General features: G+C 45.6%; 1 long non-coding RNA gene across 1 annotated transcript; it reads left to right on the top strand.

The window, feature by feature from the left end:
• Positions 1–1,261: 1,261 nt before the first annotated feature.
• On the top strand, positions 1,262–4,743 carry LOC146401696 (uncharacterized). The gene is made up of 2 exons (XR_014809248.1): positions 1,262–2,057; positions 2,927–4,743. It is a non-coding gene; the product is annotated as an uncharacterized LOC146401696 (long non-coding RNA).
• The last annotated feature ends 21,423 nt before the right edge of the window (positions 4,744–26,166 follow it).

Genomic DNA, 26,166 nt, shown 5'->3' with positions numbered 1-26,166 from the left:
CTAACTGTGAATGCCCTCTGATTCATTTTGTTTGGGCATATTTTTGCAACTTCTCTCAGGCTCAGGGATATAACTTGCTAAATGCTTTTCACAGCATTTACATATAGTTTCTCATTAAAATATGGTAGAAGCAAGAAACCAACCAATCAACCAAAATCCTAACATGGAGACCCACTAGGGCTACACCTCCTCTTCCCTCCCCTCCACCAAGACTTCCAGATGCCACCCTCTCTAGCCAGACCACTATCCAGGCATCTGTTCCTCATGGGGCCTTCCTCAAGAGTTGTTACTTTCTCACCTCTGGCATCAGCCCCCTGTCCTTCTGCTCTTAGTCTGGACCTGCAATGAAGGCCAAGTGCCCCTGAGCTCTGTCTGCCTTTTCTTTCCAGAGCAATGAGTGAGAAAGGAGCTGAGGATTGCCCTCCTGTGTGCTGGAGTACTGGAGTGTGTGTGTGTGTTTGGGGGTGGGGGATGAGGGGGAAGAGATTTATTGACCAATCTTTGGTCAGGCTGAAGGGAAATGTTTAGCATGAGCAGCTCTTGTTGCACCACCAGAGGCCTCACCAGCTCAGAAATTCCATTTGCTACCAAACTCAAAGGAAGGGCTGCAGGGTGCAGACTGGCGCCACTGCTCTGGCTCTGGGTTGTAAAATGGTCCTCTGGAGGCTTTTCCTGGGTTTGTTTCCCCCCTGACCAACAGTGTAGCAAACAGACAAAAGCAGGAAAAGCCAAGCAAGGTGAGAGACACGGTCCTCTTAGTTCATCGCTGGGTCATTAATTTTTTTTTCTTGCAGCTGCCTAAATTTGCATTTATTGCTTACCATATGTCACAGTGCCTAGCACACATTAGTCACTTATAAACATGTTTATAATAAGAATAAATAGCACTTTCATTATCATTCAAGGTCTCTAAGTGCCTGGCAACTCATAAGCAAGGGAAAGTGGGAACTCATTCTTACCAATTACTATTAACAGAAACGCTGGCCCCCATGGGCCCTAAATAAATAATCTTCGGTGTGACAGTTCTTAACTCTTGGCGTCCTGGACCCACCCTCTCCCCTGAGAAGCGCAACGCCCCACCCCCTTCTGCCTGGCAGCCCCGCCCCCGCGGCCCGCACAGCGCCTACGCAGTGCCCCGCAGGGGCTCCGAGCGCTCCCCGCACCGCCCCCCCCGCCCCGCCCGCGCAGCCCGAGCGCGCGCAAGTCCCAGTGGGCCCGCCTCTGCGTGCGAACGTGCGTGCGTGCCGTGAGCTCGCGGGGCACCTCGGGCCTCGCCTTGCCCTCGCCCTCAGCCCCTGTGCTTGCTCTGCGTAGGTTGTCTTCAACCCTCTGGCCTCCCTGCCCCGCTTCGCGTGTGCCCACCCGCTAGGCAACGCAAGCCCGCGCCCCGGCCGGCTTCCCCCTTCTAAATTTAAAGACGGTGCAGCGTTCACGCCTCCCGCCCCAGGTGCCTTCTCAGGCAAATCTCCGCGCCAGAGATGCCTCGCCACCGAGGACCACGGCGACGGTGGGTCAAGTCCGGAGCCTGACCAGTCCGGAGAGTGATAAGTGAGGTTAGAGAAGCTGTTAATTTGTTGCTAACTACACTGCTTGAGAAGACAAAAGGCGGAAAATGCCTTTTTAGGATGGAAATTAGAGGTGATATTTTTACGTAGGATTCGGTTTTGGCAATAGACTGTAATGTAAATCATGCCAGGTATTAACTGTAGTTCGTTTAGTGGTAGTGTTTACAGCCAGATAAGTTGTGAGAGAACGGAGATAACTAAGATAAAATACTAAGATTAGGTAATGAAAAATTGAAGGGTAGAATATCAGAAGGCAACAAGGCACAGGAACCTACAAATTAAATACATTTCTAAAATCAACTGTAATGGAAAAATTAAAAATTATGAGATAAAAGCAAAACAAAACAAAAAGGAAATAAATTTCTAAATTAATGTTTTCAGGCACTTAAAAAAAAAATCTTCCGTTGTAATTAACCAGCATAGTCAAAGAGGCTGCTACAGGTAGAAAATAGGCCTTTTTAAAAATATGGTAAAATCGGAGTTCCCATCGTCGTGGCTCAGGGGAAGCGAATCCGACTAGGAACCATGAGGTTGCGGGTTCCATCTCTGGCCTTGCTCAGTGGGTTAGAGATCTGGCGTTGCTGTGGCTGTGGTGTAGGCCAGCAGCTGTAGCTCTGACTGGACCTGGGAACTTGCATATGCTGTGGGTGTGGCCCTAAAAAGCAAAAAAAAAAAAAGGTGCTGCATATGGAAAAAGAGAAAAGTTACTGAATGGCAAGAGTTGGATGTTAGATGTTAACTGAAATAAGGTAACCAAAAAACATAGAGGGACTCTAGGTTAACAAAACCTCCTCAAGCCTTTAACTGCAGTCTAACACAGTTATGACTCAGTGAGTTCTCACAGAGTGAACACATCCATGTAACAACCGCTACCCCAGTAGGGATCAGAACATCACCAGCCCCCAAAAGCCCCCCGTTTCCCCCCCCCCCCCCCCCCCCGTTTCCCAGTTACACACCTTGTCCTAGTTCCTGCCTCCTCCATCCTCACCAAAGGTAATGGCTATCTTGGCTTTTAACACCAGAGGTTAGTTTTGTCAGTTTCTGAACTTTATGCAAATAGACTGACCCTCTATTCCTCCCCTCAACATTATGTTTGTGGGATTCATCCATATTATTATTATTATTATTATTATTATTATTATTATTTGTCTTTTTTGCTATTTCTTTGGGCCGCTCCCGCGGCATATGGAGGTTCCCAGGCTAGGGGTCGAATTGGAGCTGTAGCCGCCGGCCTATGCCAGAGCCACAGCAACGCGGGATCTGAGCCACGTCTGCAACCTACACCACAGCTCACGGCAATGCCGGATCGTTAACCCACTGAGCAAGGGCAGGGATCGAACCTGCAACCTCATGGTTCCTAGTCGGATTCGTTAACCACTGTGCCACGACAGGAACTCCTCATCCATGTTATTATATGGTGGTTGATTTTTATTGTGGGATGGTATCCCATGTGACATTACTACACCACAGTTATATTTCTTACTCTTACCATTGATGGACTTTTGGGTTGCTTCCAGATATTGTGTTGTGATGAGCATTCTTGCTCATGCTTTAGGGTGGAGATATATCTTTTGGGTACCTTCCTAAGAGTGGAATTGAGAGGTCAGAGGACATGTACGTTTTCAGTGTCTCAAATGACGTTGTCAAATTGGTTGACTCAGTTTACGCTCCCTCTAGCACTAGGAGAATTCCTGTGGCTCTCCTTGCCCATAATTGGTATTATCAATTATTTCAAGTCATTTTGGTTTGTGTAACGGTATTGCATTGTGGTTTTAATTTGTGGTTTCTTAATTACTAATGAGGCTGGGTGCCTTTCATATGCTGATTGGCTATTGGATATCTTATTTTGTGAATTTCCTGTTCAGGTCTCTTGTCAGTGTTTCTGTTGGATTGTCTATTTTTTTTTTTTTTTCTTTTTTAAATGGCCGAACCTGCATCATATGGAAGTTCCCGGGCCAGGGATTGAATCCAAGCCCTAGCTGCAACGCTGGATCCTTTAACCCACTGTGCCAGCCAGGCCAGGGATCGAACCTCTGTCTCCGCAGCAACCTGAGATTCTTGCGCAGTTGGATTCTTAACCCACTGCGCAACAGAGGGAACTCCTGGAGGTTTTATTGTTTTACCTTTAATGAGTGGATCACTTGAAATTGTTTTTTGTGTGTTTGTGAGATAGAGGTCAAATTCTTTTTCCCCATGGATAATCACTTGACTCAGCAGTGTGCACTGAAATGAGTGTCCTTTCCCACTGCTCTACACTTCCTCCTTTGCCATAAACCAAGTGTCCATTGATGAATGTGTCTTTTTTTGGACTTGGAGCTAATTGATCATGCATCAATATCATGTATTAATTATAGTAGATATAATAAATCCTGATTTCGGGGGTATCTTAGATTGGATTTTCCCAGACACAGACCCTGATACAAAGATTGGAGTGCAAGTAGTTATTTGTGATGGGATTCCTGGAAGGGGTGTGGCTTTAGGACTGTCAACCAAAAACATGAGAGACAGAACAGGCCAAAGACTCCCGTGGAAAGTTCTCTCATGGATTGGGGGCACCCAGGAAGAAGGCCCTATTCTCCACCCTGCTCTTGGGACCCACCTTTTGGGCTGCTTCAAAACCTCTTTTTCTTCTCTGGCTTTCATTTGGATTGGCCAGTTGGGGGCACTGGCAGGAGTCGGGGTGGGGGGTGGGGGGGCAAGGGGAGAGTGAGATGGTGGAATTTCTCACTCAGCTGCTTTGTGCCAGACCACCGGTTGGCTGTGAGTCCTTCTTCCTGTCTTGCAGTCGCAGCTAGAGCTAGTGGAGATAGAGCCTCAACCTTCAGGGGTCCAGGAACTACTCCTCCCCCAGGTTCCCTCGTGCTTAAGGAGCAGTGGTGGCTTCTCACTCTTGCCAGCCCTGGGGTGTGTCATCACCCCTATTGGTTTCCTGGAACCCTGCCTCTTTGCAAACAGACCCACCCTTGAACTTTTCCTAAATTATCCTGTGTGATCATGCCATCTGCCACTGCTGGGACCTGACAGACACACCCTTTGAGAACAGGTTGATGTGATTGCTCCACAGCCTAGAGGTGGGGTTGGTGACAGAAACGTACTGTTGGCTGTGGTGCATCTTACAGAGCCAGCAGCCCCAGCAAAGATAAACTCGTGCAAGATGAAAAATCAGAGATTTTCGTCAGGAAAACTGTCATGAAAAAAAAAACTAGCAAAGATCTTGTCTTGCTGCCTACTCCTGCCTAATGATACATTTATTGATGAGGAAATGAACCCCAAGTAATGCAGCCACCTACACTTCTGGGGGAGTCATGGTGTTGCATAGCCCTAAAGCCATATAACAAAAACAAACCCCTCAAACAACAGGTCCTTCTAAAAAAGTTGAAACCACTGAAAGGTTAAGGACAGAAACCTTTGATCATTTAACCAAAAACATAGGCTCAGTAAATAATGCTGCAGATCACCTAACCTGGCCAGAAATCTTTTAGCTTCTTCTCCATCTCTGTCTGTTCTGGTGGATTGAGATGGGGCATTCATTCACGTGAGAAGTTCAGGGTCTTCCCAGGAAAAACAAACCTGCCTTAAAACCCCCATACTGACATATATCCCTCCCCTTTCACTACACATGTGCTGCTGGATTTTGGCACATAGTCAGTGCTCAGACAGTGTGTTTTCACTTGAGTGGTGTTAGCGTCTTTCCCTTGGCATAGGAGGCTCAACTTGGTCGGTGCCTGTTCGCCTCTGTCCCTTTCCATGGACTGGATGATGCCTCTTGTGCTGAGGGATGAACCTCAGGCAACTCCCTGCTTTTGACTCTTAGAACCAGCCAGGCTGGAGCAACAGCAGGCAGCCACCCCCAGCATCTTGGAATCAGGTCTCTATTGCTGGGTGCTCTTGTTTTTCCTGACTCTGGGCCCACATGGAACTTGCTTGATGGGGTCACTGCCATGGACCGAATCGGGGCATTGGGCCCTGGGTGGCAGGATTTACAGTGTCCAGCTTTAGGGTCCCTTTATGGCTGCTCCCACAAGTGGTTCCTTCAACAGTGGGTCAGGAAGGTCATGGGTCTCTGCTCTGCTTTCTGTCTTGCGATCTGGGTCCTATATATTCTGGCTCCACAGCCTTCTGGGAAGGTTTTTCTGGTATATGTGAGCTCTCTCAGTTTATATACTGAACCTCTGTGGAGATGTTTCGGAAAGTCTTCTGTTCCTTCATGTTTTACATATCTATTGAAAAATCAATGTACTGGAGTTCCCGTCGTGGAGCAGCAGTTAATGAATCCGACTAGGAACCGTGAGGTTGTGGGTTTGATCCCTGGCCTCGCTCAGTGGGTTAAGGATCTGGTGTTGCCCTGAGCTATGGTGTAGGTTGAAGACATGGCTCGGATCCTGCGTTGCTGGAGCTCTGGCGTTGCTGGAGCTCTGGCGTTGCTGCTCTGGCGTTGCTGCTCTGACGTTGCTGCTCTGGCGTTGCAGCTCTGGCGTTGCTGGAGCTACAGCTCCAGTTAGACCCCTATAGCCTGGGAACCTCCATATGACACGGGAGTGGCCCTAGAAAAGGCAAAAAGACAAAAAAAAAAAAAAAAAAAAAGAAAAATCAATGTACTAACTTTAAAATTAATTAAAAAGTACCAAATCACTTACAGGCTCACAAATAAGTGTACCATTATCACATTATTATAGGTATGGTGCATATACATTTTTTTCTTGGCCTCAACATTACATTCCACTAGAGGCAAGACAATGGCTCCATATGGGAGAGAGGAGGGGTTTCAAGAGCTTGAGCCTTTCCCTTTCTTATTTAAGGGAAGAATCCTATTTTAAGGATAAAGAAAGGGATCATCTTCTTGTATTAGGTGTTGTGTCAGAAACATTTAAAGAATTTTTTTAAATGAAATTTCTCAAAATGTACAAAGTAGGGGGGATTGTACTGTGCATCCAATGTCTTCATTACTCAGCTTCAGCCATTATCAGTACTTAACCAATTTTGTTTCATTTACACCTTTCATTCACCTTCCCTGTCCCATTATTTAATTTTTTTTTAAATTTTTGGCTGCACCTGCAGCATATGAAAGTTTCCAGGCCAGGGATCGAACCTGCGCCTCAAAGACAATGCCACATCTTCACCCGCTCTGCCACAGTGGGAACTGCTCCTCCATTACTTTGAAGCGAATCTCAGACATCTACAGGCACTCTCATCAGCTACCATGGCTCTTACACTTGAACATATGGATCTCAGGTCAGGGGAGTGACCCAGTTCTAATTTGTACGTTTGGCTCCCCTGCTTCAGGGCCTTCATTCAAACTTCATCTTGTCCTTGTCTTTATTGTGAGGAGTCGAGGTAGACTGGGGTCTTTTCCCTACTCTTCATGCATGTGGTGTCTCACAATAGCTGGATGTGTGGGGTAAACATTTGTTTTGGGGAGATGTTGACACGGAGGGGTATGTCTAGAGAGAAGTAGTGTAGTTGGAGGGAGGAAAGCTGTTAGGCAGAAAAAGAGAAGAAACCAGGGAGTTTATGACAGCTATGGTCAACCATTTGGAGGGTGGCCTTATGTTTGAAGTATTAGTCTGCATGAACACAGCATGAAGATCTAGGATCTCTGGGTAGAAATTACGAAGAAGCAGATTTTAGTTCAAGAACTTTCTAACCTGAGTGTAAATTAATTAAGTTCCTTTGAGTGAATTTTCTAGTTCCAAAGATCAGTGACACCAAGAATAGAAGCTTGGTTAAGGGTCAGAAACTTTGTATGATTATGTATGTATGAAACTTTATATCCTTTTGCCTTTTTGAGTCCTCCTTATACAATAGGATTTTTTTTTTTTTCTTTTTAGGGCCCCACCTGAGGCATATGGAAGTTCCCAGGGTAGTGGCTGAATCAGAGCTGCAGCTGCTGGCCTACACCACAGCCACAGCAATGCCAGATCCTAGCCACGTCTCCCACCTACACTGCAGCTCCGGCAACGCAAGATCCTTAACCCACTGAGTGAGGCCAGGAATCAGATCAGCATCCTCATGGATACTAGTTGGGTTCGTAACCTGCTGAGCTACAATGGGAACTCCTACAGTGGGATTTTGGAGTAGATTACAGTAGTGATAGCTAATTTATATTGAGCTCTTATGTGTTTTAAGAAGCACATTAGTTCATTTAATGCTAATAACAATTGTATGAGATGGGAACTATAAATATTTGTATTTCAGACATGAGGAGACTGAGGCAGGGAGACAATAAGTATTTTGCTTATGGTCGTCGTACAGCTACCAAGAGGTAGAGCTGGGGTTTAAACCCAGGCAGTCAGTTCCAGAGCAAGCATGCTTAACCACTAAACCATACAACCTTTCAGAGATAAGTCTTAGTGTTCCAGCTCTAATCATACTGTGGTTTTGAGATTAGATGAAATACCATTTGTGATTTTTGCATTATTTTATATAAATGACACATCTTCATATTTTGTGTTTTTTTTTCACTGTTGGAAATGTTTATTGGAGCTCACTTGCCAAACCAACCTTTGGATCTTCCCTTCCTATAATGCTCATTTGGGTGAAACCAAACTGCTGCTTTCCATGAATCACATCAGTTGAAGAATGGTAGCACTGAAAGAGACAGCATATTAAAAGTCTCCTTATTGTTTGTAGACTTTTTGGTGATGGCCATTCTGGCCGGTGTAAGGTGGTGCTAGAGAGGGTATGGAGGAAAAGGAACCCTATTACACAGTTGGTGGGATTGTAAATTGGTGCAACCACTGTGGAGAACAATATGGAGATTCCTCAGAAAACTAAAAATAGAATTACCTTTTGATCCAGCAATCCACAGTTTTCCACAGTGGTTGCACCAGTTTGCATTCCCAACAGCAGTGTAAGAGGGTTTCCTTTCCTCCACACCCTTTCCAGCATTTATTGTTTGGAGACTTTTTGATGATGGCTATTCTGGCTGGTATAGGTGGTACCTCATAGTAGTTTTGATATGCATTTCTCTAATAATTAGTGATGTTGAACATCTTTTCTTTTTCTTTTTTTCGTCTTTTTGCCATTTCTTGGGCCGCTCCCGCGGCATATGGAGGTTCCCAGGCTAGGGGTCGAATTGGAGCTGTAGCCACTGGCCTACGCCAGAGCCACAGCAACACGGGATCTGAGCCACGTCTGCAACTTACACCACAGCTCACGGCAACACTGGATCATTAACCCACTGAGCAAGGGCAGGGATCGAACCCGCAACCTCATGGTTCCTAGTCGGATTCGTTAACCGCTGCGCCACGACGGGAACTCCTGAACATCTTTTCATATGTTTTTTTGGCCATCTGTGTATCTTCTTTGGAGAATTGTCTGTTTAGATCTTCTGCCCATTTTTTGATGGGATTGTTTGTTTTTTTGGTATTAAGCTGCAGGAGGTGTTTATATGTTTTGGAGATTAATCTCTTGTCAGTCATTTTATTTGCAAATCCATTCTGTGGATTGTCTTTTTGTTTTGCTTAGGGTTTCCTTTGGTGTGCAAAAACTTTTAAGTTTAATTAGGTCTCATTTGTTTATTTTTGTTTTTATGTCATTACTCTAGGAGGTGACTCTGAGAAGATATTGCTTTGGTTATGTCAGAGAGTGTTCAGCTTATGTTGTTCTCCAAGAGTTTTATAGTATCTTACGTATAGGTTTTTAATCCATTCTGAGTTTATTTTTGTGTATGGTGTTAGAAGTGTTCTAATTTGATTCTTTTATATGTAGCTGTCCAGTTTTCCCAGCACCACTTGTTGAAGGGACTGTCTTTTTTTTTTTTTTTTTTTTTTTTGCTTTTTAGGGCTGCACTTATTGCCGTATGGAAGTCCCCAGGCTAGGGGTCGAATTGGAGCTGCAACTGCCAGCCTATGCCACAGCCACAGCAACTTGGGATCTGAGCCATGTCTGCGACCTACACCACAGCTCACAGTAACGCTGGATCCCTGACCCACTGAACGAGGCCAGGGATTGAACCCGCATCCTCATGGATACTAGTCAGATTCATTTCTGTTGCACCACAATGGGAATTCCCAGGACTGTCTTTTCTTCATTGTATTTTCTTGCATCCTTTGTCATAGATTAGTTGACCTTAGGTGCATGTGTTTAGTTCTGGGCTTTCTATCCTGTTCCACTGATCTGTATTTCTGTTTTTGTGCCAGTACCATTCTGTTTTGATGACTGTAGGTTTTTAGTATAGTGTGAACTCAGGGAGCCTGATTCCTCCTGCTCCATTTTTCTTTCTTGGGATTGCTTTGGCTGTTTGGGATCTTTTGTGTTTCCAAACAAATTTTAAAATATTTTGTTTTAGTTCTGTGAAAATGTCATTGGTAATTTGATAGAGATTGCATTGGATCTGAGATTGCCTTTGATAATAATAGTCATTTTGATAGTATTGATTCTTCCAGTCAAAGAGGATGGTATATCTTTCCATCTGTTTGTGTCATCTTCAATTTCTTTCATCAGTGTCTTATAGTTTTTAGAGTACAGGTCTTTTGTCTAAGTAGGTTTATTCCTAGGTGTTTTATTCTTTTTGATGTGATAGTAAATGGGATTGTTTCCCTAATTTTTCTTTCTGATCTTTCATTGTTAGTATATAGAAATTTAGTTGATTTCTGTATATTAATTTCGTATGCAGCAACTCTACCAGATTCATTGATGAGCTCTAACAGTTTTATGGTAGTAACTTTAGGATTTTCTGGGAATAGTCTCTTGTCCCAGAAATATCTGCAAACAGTGATAGTTTTACTTCTTCCTTTCCAATTTGGATTCCTTTTATTTCTTTTTCTTCTCTAATTGCTATGGCTGGGGCTTCCAGAACTATGTTGAATAGAAGTGGTGAGAGTGGACATCCTTGTCTTGTTCCTGATCTTAGCTGGGATTCTTTTAGCTTTTCATCATTGAGAATGATGTTAGCTGTGGGTTTGTCATATATGGCCTTTATTGTGTTGAGGTAGGTTCCCTCTTTGCCCAATTTTTGGTGTTTTTTTTTTTTTTTAAATCAGAAATAGGTGTTGGGTTTTGTCAAAAAGCTTTTTTCTGCATCTGTTGAGAGGATCATATGGTTTTTATCCTTCAGTTTGTTAATGTGGTGTATCACACTGATTGATTCGTGGATATTGAAAAATCCTTGCATCCCTGGGATAAATCCCATTTGATCATGGTGTATGATCCTTTTACTATATTGCTGGATTCGGTTTGTTAGTATTTTGTTGAGGATTTTTGCATCTGTGTTCATCACTGATATTGGATTGTAGTTTTTTTTTTTTTTGCAGTATATTTGTCAGTTTTTGGTATCAAGGTGATAGTGGCCTCATAGAATGAGTTTGGGAGTGTTCCTTTTTCTGAATTTTTTTGGAATTGTTTCAGAAGTATAGGTGTTAACTCTTCTCTAAATTTTTGGTAGAATTTGCCTGTGATGCCATCTGATCCTGAACTTTTTTTTTTTTTTTTTCCTTTTTTCCTTTTTAGGCCCCCACCTGAGGCATATGAAATTTCCCAGGCTAGGGGTTGAATTGTAAATACAGCTGCCAGCCTATACCACAGCCACAGCAATGCAGAATTTGAACCATGTTTGTGACCTACACCACGGCTCACAGCAGTGCAGGATCCCTGACCCACCGAGTGAGGCCAGGGATCAAACCTGCATCCTCGTGAATACTAGTCATATTTGTTTCTGCTGTGCCGCAAAGGGAACTCTTGATCCTGAACCTTTGCTTCTTGAAAGATTTTTAGGCACAGTTTCAATTTCAGTACTTGTGATTGGTCCATTTATATTTTCTATTTCTTCTTGCTTTAGTCCTTTCTAAAAATTTGTCCATTTCTTTGAAGTTCTCCATTTCCTTGGCATATTATTGCTTATAATAGTCTCTTGTGATCCTTTGTATTTCTGTGATGTCCTTTGTAACTTCTTTTTCATTTCTAATTTTATTTTATTTTATTTTATTTTATTTTATTTTGTCTTTTTGCTATTTCTTGGGCTGCTCCCGCGGCATATGGAGGTTCCCAGGCTAGGGGTTGAATCGGAGCTGTAGCCACCGGCTTACGCCAGAGCCACAGCAACGCGGGATCTGAGCCGTGTCTGCAACCTACACCACAGCTCACGGCAATGCCGGATCGTTAACCCACTGAGCAAGGGCAGGGACCGAACCCGCAACCTCATGGTTCCTAGTCGGATTCGTTAACCACTGCGCCACGACGGGAACTCCTCACTTCTAATTTTATTGATTTGAGTCTTCTCTCTCTCTCTCTCTCTCTTTTTTTTTTTTTTTGATGAGTCTAGCTAAGGATTTATCCATTTTGTTGATCTTTTCAAAGAACCAGCTTTTAGTTTCATTGATCTTTTCTATGAGTTTCTTCATTTCTATTTCATTTATTTCTGCTCTGATCTTTATGATATCTTTCCTTCTGCTAACTTTGGGTTTTGTTTGTTTTTCTTACTCTAGTTGCTTTAGGTGCAAAGTTAGTTTATTTATTTGAGCTTTTTCTTGTTTCCTGAGGTGGACTTGTATTGCTGTAAACTTCTTAGAACTACTTTTGCTGCATTTTGTAGGTATTGGACTGTTATATCTTTGTTGTCATTTGCTTCTAGGTATTTTTAAATTTTCTCCTTGATTTCTTCAGTGATCCATTGGTTGTTTAGTAGCATGTTGTTTAGCCTCCATGTGTTGGTGTGTTTTGTAGTTTTTTTCGTGTTGATTTCTAGTCTTATAGCATCGTGGTCAGAAAAGATGCTTGAGGTGATTTCAATTTAAAAAAATTTACTGAGGCTTGATTTGTGGCCCAGAATGTTCTTTATGCTAGAGAATGTTCTGTGTGCACTTGAGAAGATTGTGTATTCTGCTATTTTTATTTTATTTTATTTTTTTTTGCTTCTTAGGGCCACACTGTGGCATATGGAGGTTCCCAGGCTAGGGGTTGAATTAGAGCTGTAGCCACCAGACTACGCCACAGCCACAGCCACACTGGATCCTTAACCCACTGAGTGAGGCCAGGAATCGAACCTGCAATCTCATGGTTCCTAGTCGGATTGATTAACCACTGTGCCACTATAGGAACTCCTATTCTGCTACTTTTAGATGGATTATTCTATAAATATCTATTAAGTCCATCTGGTATAATGCATCATTTAAGGCCTGTGTTTCCTTATTGATTTTCTGTCTGGATGATCTGTCCATCGCTGTAAGTGGGATGTTAAAGTCCCCAGCTATTATTGTGTTATTGTCAATTTATCCTTCTAAGGCTATTAGCAGTTGACTTGTATATTGGGGTGATCCTATATTAGGGGTCCTATTTTTCCAAAATGGCCACCTCCAAAGGAGTTTGTGCTGATGATTATTCCTGAGACCTCTGCCTCCAATGTCCTTCCCCCACAAGGAGCCACAGCTGCCCTCTGTATTCTCGTGAGATCCACCAAGATTCGCAGGCAAGTCTGACCCAGATTCTTATGGAATCTCTGCTTTGTCCTGGGAACCAGTGCACATGAAAACCTATGTGTACCCTCTAAGAGTGGAGTCTCTGATTCCTCAGTCCTGTAGAGCTCCTGCACACAAGCCCTGCTGGTCTTCAGTGAAAATGCTCCAGGGGCTCCTCCTCCTAATGCCAGACCCCCAGGCATGGGAATCTGATGTGGGGTTCAAAACTCTCATTCCTGTGGGAGAGCCTCTGCGATAGGTATTTTCCAGTTTGTGGATTGCTCAACTGGTGGGTATGTGATTGCTTATATCATGTAAGTGCCCTTCCTACTGTTTCGATGTGGCTTCTTTGTTTTTTTGGTGTAGGCTATTTTGGTAGTTTCCAGTCTATTTTGTTGATGGCTGTTCCGCAGTTGGTTGTAATTTTGGTGTTTTCATGAGAGAAGGTGAGCTCCAGTCCTACTCCCCCATCTTAATCCTGTCACTCTGTATTTTTTTTTAATGAAATTATTACATTTTTTTTCAAACAGATTTTTGACAAGTTGTGTTCTTCCTGGATTTTTTTTTTTTTTTTTTTTTGTCTCTTTAGGGCTGCATCCACAGCATGTGGAGGTTCCCAGGCTAGGGGTCAGATTTGAGCTGCAGTTGCTGGCCTACGCCACAGCCAGAGCAACACCAGATCTGAGCCGTATCTGCGACCTACACCACAGCTCCAGGCAACGCTGATCCTTAAGCCACTGAGGGAGGCCAGGGATTGAACCTGCATCCTCATGGATACTAGTCGGGTTCATAACCTGCTGAGCCACAACAGGAATGCCCGTCCTGGATATTATCATTAGGCCAAAGTGTCATAGACTGTGAGCTCTGATAGACACTGAGCCTGTCTTATTCACTCTTGTCTCCTTGTGCTTGGGACATTCTGGGTGCACAGTAGGATTTGTTTATTGATTGATGGCTGGGCCATCACAGAGAGGAATCTTTTTGCTCAAAAGGTGCCAAGCTCTAGGTGGCCAGCTGAGGGAGTCCTAGCCCCAAGTCCAGGGCAGGCTGAAGGAAGCCAAATCTGCCTAGTAACTGGGCATCCAGTGGGGCTTTTAGTCCAGAGGAAGGCTGGCTGGATGTGAAGGCTTGAGCATCTTTGGAGAAGAGGCTCTACCTGAATCAGAGATCTGGTCTCCTCTCAGCTAGGGCAGGGGATAGTGCCCGCTAGTGCCCCACTGACCTCAACAAAAACTGACTTCTTTTTTCTCACCCAACACGTGCTGGGCATTGTTAAGGTCACACAGAATTGGGCCTAAGCACTGGTGTGGTGTGAAGTCTGGGGGAGAGTGTGCTGGTGCTTCCCCTGGGACTCTGATGCACCTGGGGATCTTGAGGGCTGCCTGCCCAGCTCTGCCTGGCGTCAAGCCTACTCTTTGTTGGCTCAAGGCTGACTTTTTTTTTTGTCATGGATAGAGAAACTTTAGTCCATATTTTATAACAACAACAAGAGTCAGTAATAATAGCAACAGTAACAACCACAATAATGATGACTAACAATGTTGATGATGCTCAATATGATGATAGTAATCATAATAATATACTATAATTTAATATTATAGTATCAGTACTTATTGGGAGATAGGTCAGTAGCACATATGTCTGTGAGTGAGTGACTGAGTGCCCTTGTTGAGACTCATGGGGTAGTTTGGTGTCAGAATCATAGTTTTTCACCTTGATTTGGGTTCTGTGAATGCAAAGGCCAGACAGCAGAAGGAAAAAGCAGGAGGAAAGGAAAGCACTCTTGAGTGTTGAGGACATAGGAGGTGAAGCCTCCTCACTTCTGTCCTTGACTTTTTGGTAGAACCCAGGGCATCTGGCTGCTTTGGACTGTGATCTAGTGTTTGTGCAGAGCAGGTCCTGGGCTATTCTTTCCCATGGCATGGGGAAATCATCTTATATCTGGGCTAATTCTCCTGCAGATGTTGTGACATCTCTCCTCTTATCAGACCCCAGCACTCGACAGCCAGGGGGAGGATATTCTTTGCATCTCTGACTCAAATCTGCACTGGTGGTTGATCTTATCTTTTCCGGGTGGGTTGGTTGAAGAGATTGTGTGACATCAGCAGCTCTTTCCACACCTTGTGTCCGGGAAGAGCTTATTTCCTCTAGGCTTACAGCCTGGGGCAGACTTAGACACTGGCCTTAGGGCATCCTTAAAGTTCTCCCATAGGTTCTTCCTTTCAGCACAGCTTCTGAACACTCCTGAGGCTGTCCTTCCTCCCCCGTCTTCTTTCCTGGGCATCATGGTACCATGTCCTGTGGTTTCCCTGTTACCTAGGGACTGGGCTGTGTATGGAAATAACAGGGATAAGATCATTTGCTGAGCATTTAAGTAGATGCTTCAGAAAGCACTTTTGCTTCTTTGTATTTTTTCATTTTTTTGTAATTTATAAAAATATAAAAGTAATTTTAAAGAGAATAAAGAGATTTGGAGCTGGACTCAGGAGCTCTGAGGCAGGAGGTAGGAGGGGTTATTGTTGGTCCTTGCTGTGGGGAGTCCTGGTGTGGGTGGCTGTGGAGGCAGGAGAGTTACTTACAAACTAAAAGCCAAGCAGGAAGGCCTGTCTTTCTTGTCTCCTATAAATTAGAATGAAGTCTGATGATCTCAGAACTGTGGCCTGTAGTCACCTTAGGCTTTTTGAGACTGGAGGATATTTGCATTAGTTTCCTGATCCTGTTTCCAGTGGCAGGTGGTGATGAGTATAAAGTATGAGGCAAAGAATTTTAAGAAAGGTATTTGTTGGGAGGCTTGGCTTAATTTAAGAAATTCTGACTAGAATTCTCTAGATATTTGGGGTCACTCTGATGTTAGTGACAGCTAGATTTCAGGTGCACTCAGAGGTGGTTTTGGGGCAAGGTTTGGCTGAGGCCTATGGGTCCCTTTTCTGGGTTGAGAGATCTTGCCCTGGACTGACCTCTCATTCATTGGCCTGATAAGTTTCATTTACTGTGGATAACTTAATTAGACCTGACAGTCTGGAGTGCTGCAGGCCTGTGATGCTTCCCACTTTGTCCTAATTCTCTGATTTTTAGTCACAAACATGGTTTTGGTATAGATAAGTGGGTATTGGGGATAGAGACCTCCAGAAGCCATGGGATCGCCTTTAGGGACACTTCTGATGAATTGATATTGGTTTATCTGTGACCTGGCCTGGTGTGGGTAGGTGCGGGAATGATGGAAGAGGTGGAAGGAGAGGAGAAGGTGGATGAAGAGTTAGAAAAGGAGAAAGAGAGATGGCACACACATGAAGCATCTTTCACTGGGGTTAGATGGGGCAAGTAAAGTTAAATGGGTCCAAATTTCTAGGAAGAAAATGCTTTCACTGAAGGAGGTGGTCGGGGCTCCATGAACTGGAAGTTGTGACTATCACCCAGCCATTTTGGGCTCCTCGTATCAGTGGACCATCAGGCAAGGAAAAGAATTACTATACAGGCTGGAGTAGTTGACCTTGATTTCCTTGAGAAGCTAGGGTTGCTGCTGTACGATGCAGAAAGAGAAGAGTATGGCTTGAACCCTGGGCATTTACTGGGGGCATCCCTCATGCTTTTGTGCTCTGTGACCTGACAAGTATAAGGCAACTAGAGACTCAGTCTTCCCAGGGGTGGTCACCGCACCAGATACACAACCCAGACCAACTCAAGGGCTGACCAAAGGGGAGGGAAATCTAGAATGGGTGGTGGAGGAGTGAGACGAGAAATATAAATTAAGACCTTGGGGCCAGCTGGATAGAGGACACTGAAACTTGGTTTGCCAACTGTCTTTCAGTCTTTTCAGCTGTTTAAGTCTTTAACAGCTGTGATCGGCTATTAAATTGAAGGTTTGAACTTGTACCTTCCTTTTCAAGAAAGAAGGATGGGCATCTTGTTCTCAGGCAAGATCCAGATACTGTCAGGAGGTGTAAGTGGATTTGGGCGACATAAGGGGAAGGCTTAGTCAGGACCGTTTTATCAGTACCTCCGGTCAGCTTAGTCACTGTTACTTCCCAGCTCATGCCATTCCCATGAGTATAAGTCCCTGGCTACCACTACCTTTGCTGAAGACCAGAGAACTTCCATGCAAGGTGCTAATTAACAAGGAGAGACCACCATGCATGTGCAGTGATCCAAGGAATCCCACAAAGCCTTATATTTCTTCGCAGCCTCCTGGATGGCCTGAGTGACACAATCTGGAAGTACAAGGATGTTTACTCCCCACTGAACAGAACTTGACCAGTGGTGAATGAATGGGTATATGTGCTTTTCCACTGGTAGATAGATACATGGTGCTGAGTCAGCAGCATTTAAATTATCTGGGCTTTGGAGTCAGAAATAAGTGAAATAAAGATATATAGCTATTGATCCTTACCTCTATCATAGCCACTATAATTATTTCAATGTAATTTCTTCCAGTATTTTTCTATGCATACATGAAACACGTAATTATAAAATTGAGATTCTACTGTAGGGAGATTTTTTTTATATTGCTTTTGAAAAGCATTCCATTACATTGAATACTCCTGTATGATTCAGTGTTTTGAAATTTTTAATGAATTCAAAATGTTCAGTGACATGAATTTACTATTTAAACTTTGTTCCATGGCTGGGATTCCAGTTTTTCTGCTATTAAAAATGCTGAGATTAAAAATCTTTATTCTGGGGTGGCCAAAAAAAAAAAAAAAATTAAAAAAGAGGAATTGTGAGAAATAAATTTCTGTGTTTAAGCCACTCTCCAAAGAATCTTTATTCATAAACTTTTATGTATTTTTCTGATTATTCATTAGAGATGGATTTTTAGAAACCGTTCATTTAATTGAAGGGAATCACTGTGACCTCAGAAGTGAGGAGTGTATTGGCTGCAGGCTCCTGTTGTGTCTGTCCCTGTGCTGCCCTTTTTCTCTCCTCCAACCAGTCGCTCAACCAGCAAGAGTTGGGTCCCCGAGCAGGCTCTAGGCCTTCAACTTCCTGCTGGTTTGGGGGCAGCCGTTTGTGGCTGTTGTTCAGGCAAAACGTGTGATGCTCTTTCCTCTAATCGGCCCCCTGTATCTGTTGTGCAGAAGTGAGTGAGGGATGATCTCTACATCTCAGATCGAAGCCCCACAGATGGTAGATCTTCTCTTATCGAGGTCGTCTGGGAGGGGGGCCCAGTGCAACGCCAACTGCCTCTCTAAGGCGGGCGTCTACACCCCTGCTTCCCAACCCAGGGTCATTCCTGCCCAACAACTTCACGCCACATGCTCCCACTCCCCCGAGGGACACTAGCAATGCCTGGGGACGGTTGTGGTTCATCGCTGGTGGTGAGAGGGGGCTGTGGCCCTGGCATCTAGTGGGGGAGGTCAGGGATGCTGTGAACATCCTTCCGTTCACAGTGTTCTCCGTGATTCTGGTCAGTCAGAATTGATGTCCCATGGACGATGAAGGCAGGCAAGGGTCTGGTGTAATTTCTTGTCCAAGTTGGAAATACGGGTCCTGGCTCACCGAGGAACCCCTTTCTCTTCTTTCTTTCCCTATTTTTCTTCATTATGTCCTCTGCATGTCTGTCTCTCTCTTGACACACACACACACCACACAGGCACCCCCGTCAAGGCTTATGGAGTGCCCGATGCTGCGAGGAGAGAGCAGTGGAGAGAGGAGACACACACTCGGTCTGGAAGCCCAGTCTTTCCTGAGAATTACTGGGATTTCTGTGATCTGGAGGAGCCTTCTTGAAGCTTAGGGACCTGGCGGGACGTCAGCAGGACCCGGAGGCAGATCCAGAGTGAGTGGCAGGAGAACCGACTCAAGTCCAGTGGTAGGTCTCCACTCAGGCTGGCCCAGGCTCCAGGCTAATTCTCCTTCAGGACCTTCGCAGTCCAGGGCCCGTCATGGGAGATCCGGGTGAAGACAGCAGGGGGCTTTGCATCCGACGGTCCATAGGAGACACCCCAGAGCACAGAAGAGGCCCCCGAGTCTCCCTGTGGGGCACAGAGGGAGAGGGAGAGAAGTGAGCCAGGGACACCACACACTCCTTCCCACGGCCCCAACTCTGAGCTGATCAGACCCAGCATCCGATCTGGGAGCCCTCATTCCTCATGGGGTCCTGTGTCTCTGTCTGATGCTGCTCCTGCCTCTCCTTCCTGTCATCCCAGGAGCCCCATGCCGCAGCCTGGGTGGGGTGGTCAGAGACTGCATCGGGCCGCAGGAGGCCAGTCTGCAGAGGCACAGACAGTTCCAGCTCCTCAGTCCTGTGAACTCAAACTCTGTCACTGGCTGACACGCTTCTGACTCCGTCTCCTTCCAGGAGATCTCTGAACCCTGAACAGGGATTTGTGGAGGAGACCCTCGTCTGAGGATCACCGTCAATGCAGGTTTGGCCTTCTGGGGATTGCCCACGCACAGCTGGAGACTGTAGTCAAAAGCAGTGAAGTGCCTACAAGCCTGGGGCTCCACAAGTCTCAGCTTCCCCTCCTGCAGAGTGCGGGAGGCCGATTCCTCCCCAGTTGTTCTTTCCCAGCCAGCCCCCGACACAGTCTCCCAGGTGGGACGATGCTGAATTGGGGTGGAAGGGGGAGCATCCCCATGGCCAGGGTCAGGGTGGCTTTCTCCTTCAACTGGGAAGGAAACGAGAGCTGTCAGTGCTACAAGTGGGCTTTGGGGCAGTTGGAAGTACTCAGGGAGGGACAGGGCAAGTGCTTCTCACTAGAGCCACGTCCAGAGGGGTGAGCTGCGGGGGAGGCAGGTTGGGAAACGTCAGGGCAGTGGGACCTGAAGGCGAAGCCCTGGAGAAGGAGAATGTGTACCCTCAGTACCATACTGTCATGGTCAACAGTGGTATCATGTTTTGGGTGAGGGAACTGTTTTACGACCTCAAGCTTCGGCCATGTGTCTTCTTTCTTTTTTATGGTATGGGCTCCAAGGGTGACTGTCACAGACCTTTGTGAGGGAGAAGGAGGACAGGAGAGAAACAGTGACCGTTTGGGTTTTTCCTGAGACACACCCATTCTGAGAAAAAGGGATGGAGTCTCTCCCAGGGTCAGTGGTCTCTACCTGCCCCTCCCCACGTTTTGTGGGCGATTGTTTTGGAGGGGCTGAGGTTTTACTCAGGAAAGAGCTTTGAGGGAACAGAGAGAATTTCCAGGGCTCCTGGGACTCGCTGGAGACTGAGCAGGCCATGGAGGACCCAGGGGACAGGGTTGGTACTTCCTAATCAAGGCACCCTGATGAGAGAAAGCCCTGTGGAGGAGTTCCCGTCGTGGCTCCGTGGCTTATGAACCCGACTAGTATCCATGAGGACTAGGGTTTGATCCCTGGCCTCGCTCAGTGGGTTAAGGATCCGGCGTTGCCGTGAGCTGTGGTGTAGGTCACAGGTGCAGCTCAGATCCCACTTGCTGGTGTAGGCTGGCAGCTGTGACTCCGATTCCATCCCTAGCCTGGGAACTTCCATATGCCACTGGTGTGGCCCTAAAAAGAACAAAAAACCGCACAAAGCTCTCTGGAGCCAGAGGTGCCAGAGGAAAGGGGGGAGTGGTGAAGTCTCAAGTAGACCCTGTTCCCGGCCTCTCATGGAGAGGATGGGTTCAGGTCCCTGAGACTTAAAGCTTAATGTCCTTGAAAAGGGTCTAGAGGAAGTGGCCCAGAGAACTGGGGAGGACTCTGAAGAGTGAGGCCACATCCCACGTGTTGCGGTCAGGGAGAGGGGGCTACTTCTAGAAGAGGGGCTCCTTTCCTTTGTAGGGGAGCTGAGTTCACAGTGAGTGAGGGTCAGGCTGTGTTCAGCTGAGTTCTTTTTCCTTGAGGCTTGCCTCTCCTTAAAGAGACCCAGGCCCAGGAGCCTCCCTCAGGCCCTGCTGGGGTGTCCCTGGTGGCTCCCATTTGGAGAGAAACAGGCCCCTGTTGTCTCACCTTCCTGCACAGTGAGCAGCTGTCCGCACGAAGCCCCTTCTTATCAGGAAACCACCACGAGCCGGCAGCTTATCCTGGGGAGTGACAGTTTCCAGGTGGGCCATGCAGGGGCGAGAATGTGGCTTGCTCTTTGGGCCCCCGATGATTCCCCTGGAACAGAGAACCCCAGGGCGTGAACACCGAATGCATAAGCTGGGTTAAAACTGGGGGAGGCTTTTTTTGACTCCACCCTCAGCCTGTGTTCTACCCATCTTCCCTCTCAGGTGGCTCTGGATTCTGCTTTCCCCACCTGCAGCCCCCACAGAAGTTCTCATTCCTTCTCCCAGACAAGGCAGCCAGCTTGGCCTCAGACGCCATGCTGTCACTTTTCACCATGAATTTCCCCCAGTCCATGCTGGGCTTGCTCAGCCCTCCTCTGTCACATGCAGGACAAGCTCTCCAGGTTCCTGTCTCGACCATCTCCATATCCGTGAGCACTCACACATCAGCCAGATTACAAGGACTATAAGCGGAGTGTCACACGTGATTTAAGGAGCAGACACCCTCTTCCTCCCACCTGCTCTGGGCTTTCCCCCATCAATGTGGGGTGCCTCGTTCCTGGGAACTACCATAGGCTGCAGAGAATGGGGGCGGGGGGGCAAAGTCCAAGTGGAAACTGCACTCGGGGCTCTTGGGGAGAGATCCTCAGGTTCTGTTTATGAGTCAGCTGTCCTCAGACTAAGCTTTTTCTTTTCTTTTCTTTTTTGGCCACCCCGCAGCATATGGAGTTCCCCGGCCAAGGATCAGATCTGAGCCTCAGGTTCAACCTACAGCAGCTGCGGCAATGCCAGATCCGTAACCACTGTGCTGGGCCAGGGCTTCAACCAGTGTCCCAGCACTGCCAAGATGCCACCGAACCCACAGCGCCATAGTGGGAACTCAGTCTTCAGACTAAACTTTGTTTTAGGGGCTGATCCTGCATCTTGCAGTGGGAAGGATCCCGAGACTCACCAGCTTTAGCTCTGGAGCATAGAAGGAAGAGCAGCAGAGGGAGAGGAAGACGACACATCTTCTCAGAGAGGCTGCCCAGGGCAGGGGCTGCTTCTCTTTTCCAGGCTTGGGTTTATAACTCCCAACAAGCGAGGGCAGGGCAGGGCTGGTAACCACAGGAACTACGTGGTCACATTTTCTTCCCTCGTGCTGGGCTGGCCATCTTCCTGATCAGAAAATTCCCCCCCAAAGATGCCCTCTGATTGACTTGGGGTGAAGCTGAGTTCTGAATGCCCAAGCCTTGGCTTCAGGGATGAGCTCTCAGCCACGGTGCCTCATCTGTGCTGGGCGATGGAGGATCTGTCTCTCCCAGGTAGAGCAGCTAATTATGGTCCCATGAGGGACATGGGTCGGGGAGAGCCTTTACACTGAGCATTCAGAAGCATATGTGCTTTTATGGCCACAGCCCACAGTAGGAAACACATGTTGCAGAAAGACCCAATGCATATACCTACGGATGTGTGAGTACACGAGCACCCACTTACACACGGGCAAAGGAATCAAAAGTTTCAGGAGACAGTATTTATCCTTGTCATGTGCAGTGCTCTCTATTAGTTTCCACTCCATTCCATTCCATTTGATTCCACTCCATCATGAGACGGAAGCCACACTCCACTTAAAGGGTGATTGCTGTAACTTGGCGAACATTCTCCTGGATCCCCCTCTTCCCCTGAAGATTCACTGGCCAAAGAGAGTGATCCAAGGAGGGTAGATGGGGAAAGGGATCAAACCCTATACTTGGACTTCACATACATTATCAAAAGAGCAAATGGCATTGGAATTACCGTGTTGAGAGCGTGTGCATATATCATTTATGGCTACACTGTTAGGTTTAATATTATTTTCACAACAATCCTGCGAAATAGGTAACTGGTATCTCAGTTTTATGAATCTGGCTATTCAGGCTCACAGCTCAGAATTACACTTTCCTCATTTCAAATCCGGGCCCTGCGCTATCTACCACTTAAAAAATTTTTTTTTCTTTTAAGGGCCTCTTATGCAGCACATGGAAGTTCCCAGGCTAGGCCCACATGGAAGTTCCTGGGCCAGAGATCAAATCTGAGCCTCATATGTGTACTACGCCGCAGCTGTGGCAATGCTGAATCCTTTAACCCACTGTGCCCGGCTAGGATCAAACTCGCACCTCTGCAGCAACCCAGGCCACTGCAATCAGATTCTTAAGTCTGGCTTTGAGGGGAAGAATTAGTTATGACTCAGCTGTCTGGTGCTGCCTACAATGCCTGGGTCAAGCCAACCGGCAGTGAGACCTTTGGCAAATAGTCTCATGGTGGAGTTGGGGTGTTGTTTCTGGCTAGGTAGTCTCTAGGTCCTATTCTGTAGCATATTAGGAAGCAGATGTTGACTCTGTTGAAGGGAGACTTTACTAATAATAAATTGTTACAACATGAATGTGTGGTCAGGAAAGGTGATTTCCCCATTGATGAAGATAATTCAAGTAGAAGCTGGATGGAGTCTTGTTTAAGATTCACAGTTAGTGGAAAGGAAAGTGTCGGGCTCCTCCTATAGACTGTGTGATGCTACCACTACCCTTAATGTTCTTACCATCAGTCAAGCAGACCCACTCCATGGGCTGTCGTCTTCTGCACCTCAGAATTATACACACTGTAGCTATGATGGTCTTAGCTTTCTTGTATGGACTATAGGGGATACTGGTGAGGCGTCAACTCTTATTTCCATTCCAGGGATCCACATGGCTTTTTAAAATCTGTGGTTGTTGCCAGTGGTTGTTTCAGGCTCAGTCCTACTGCTTACAGTCTATAGTCCTGCATCTTATGGGCCAAGCTCAGGGAACATGGGATTTCCCTGGATTGGGAGAGACTTGTCCTCTTGATGGTCCTAGAATGGCCTGTTATTTTTCTTCTGCTGGGATTGCTGTACTCCTACTTGGATTAAGGCCTTATGAGGATGACTTCTTTGTCTAATCTTTTCTCCACATCCTACATCTTTGGTTGCAAAGAACTTCTTTTGTTTCTAGAATGGCAAATGCTGCTCAACTGCAGATACGATTTTGGTAGGGCTGTTGGGGCAACTTAGGTAAGACTAATCAGTCAGGTAGTGTTCATTTGCAATAATCAGAGGGTCAGGCCAACTCTCTGGGTGTCATTTAGGGATTTTTATTTATTTTTTCCTGTATAATTTTTATTTTTTCCATTACAGTCTTCTGTCAATTTTGTACTGTACAGCAAGGTGACCCAGTCACACATACATGTATAATTCTTTTTTTTTTACATTATCATGCTCCATGATAAGTGACCAGATATAGTTCCCAGTGCTTTACATCAGGATCTCATTGCTTATCCATTCCAAAGGCTATAGCTTGCATCTTTTAACCCCACATTCCCAGTCGATCCCACTCCCTCCCCCTCCCTCTTGGCAACCACAAGTCTGTTCTCCATGTCCATGATTTTCTTTTCTGTGGAAAGGTTCATTTCTTTCTTTTTTTTTTTTTTTGGTCTTTTTGTCTTTGTTGTTGTTGTTGTTGCTATTTCTTGGGCTGCTCCCGCGGCATATGGAGGTTCCCAGGCTAGGGGTCGAATCGGAGCTGTAGCCACTGGCCTACGCCAGAGCCACAGCAACGCGGGATCCGAGCCACGTCTGCAACCTACACCACAGCTCACGGCAACGCCGGATCGTTAACCCACTGAGCAAGGGCAGGGATCGAACCCGCAACCTCATGGTTCCTAGTCGGATTCGTTAACCACTGCGCCACAACAGGAACTCCCGAAAGGTTCATTTCTGCTGTATATTAGATTCTAGATACAAGTGATATCGTATGGTATTTGTCTTTGTCTTTCTGACTTATTTCACTCAGTATGAGAGTCTCTAGTTCCATCCATGTTGCTGCAAATGACATTATGTCGTTCTTTTTTATGGCTGAGTAGTATTCCATTGTGTATATATACCACATCTTCCTAATCCAGTCATCTGTCAGTGGACATTTGGATTGTTTCCATGTCTTGGCTATTGTGAACAGTGCTGCAGTGAACATGCGAGTGCATGTGTCTTTTTCAAGGAAAGTTTTGTCCGGATAGATGCCCAGGAGTGGGATTGCTGGGTCATATGGTAGTTCTATGTATAGTTTTCTAAGATACCTCCATACTGTTCTCCATAGTGGTTGTACCAGTTTACATTCCCACCAATAGTTCAGGAGGGTTCCCTTTTCTCCACACCTCCTCCAGCATTTGTTATTTGTGGACTTATTAATGATGGCCATTCTGACTGGTGTGAGGTGGTACCTCATAGTAGTTTTGATTTGCATTTCTCTAATTATTAATCAGGGATGTTGAGCATTTTTTCATCTGCTTATTGGCCATCTGTATATCTGCTTCAGAGAAATGTCTATTCAGGTCTTTGGCCCATTTTTCCATTGCGTTGTTGGCTTTTTTGCTGTTGAGTTGTATAAGTTGTTTGTATGTTTAGGGATTTTTTTAAAATAGAACTTTTGTCTAACCACATTTGGAGAAGGGTATAGGGAGGAAATCAGGAGTCTGGATAGTGACAAGCCTTTCATTTAAAAAAATTATTTTTTCTATTATAGTTGGTTTACAGTGTTCTGTCAATTTCTGCTATACAGCAAAGTGGCCCAGTCATATATATATATATTTTTTTCTCACATTATTTTCCATCATGTTCCATCACAAGTGATTAGATATAATTCCTTGTGCTATACAGCAGGATCTCATTGCCTATTCACTCCAAATGCAATATTTTGCATCTACCAACCTCAAACTCCCAGTCTGTCCTACTCCCTCCTTCTCCCCCTTGGCAACCGTAAGTCTGTTCTCCAAGTCCATGAGTTCGTTTCTTTTCCGTAGGTAGTTTCATCTGAGCTACATAGTAGATTCCAGATATAAGTGATATCATGGTATTTGTCTTTCTCTTTCTAACTTCACTTAGTATAAGAGTCTGTAGTTCCATCCATGTTGCTGCAAATGGCATTATTTTGTTCTTTTTTTATGGCTGAGTAGTATTCCATTGTGTATATACCACATCTTCTTAATCCATTTATCCGTCGAAGGACACTTAAGTTGTTTTCATATCTCGGCTATTGTGAATATTGCTGCAGTGAACGTAGGGGTACATGTATCTTTTTCAGTGAATGTTTTGTCTGAATATATGTCCAGGATCCAGCATTCCCACTCCTGACAAGCCTTTCTTTTCCTGGGGGCCAAAGCCAAGTTGTTCAAAGAGAATGGGTTGGCATCTGGCAGAGGTGTGGAGGGTGGAACTGCAGCTCCAGAATAGGTAGCATGTGTCAG

Source organism: Sus scrofa, chromosome 7 (assembly GCF_054392235.1).
Source record: "Sus scrofa isolate SSC_HxYL_T2T_F1_AM1 chromosome 7, Sscrofa_HxYL_maternal_Yorkshire_Landrace_v2.0, whole genome shotgun sequence".
NCBI lineage: Eukaryota > Metazoa > Chordata > Mammalia > Artiodactyla > Suidae > Sus > Sus scrofa.
The sequence above is the reverse complement of the archived record's forward strand: the minus strand, read 5'-3'. Positions and strand labels throughout refer to the sequence as shown.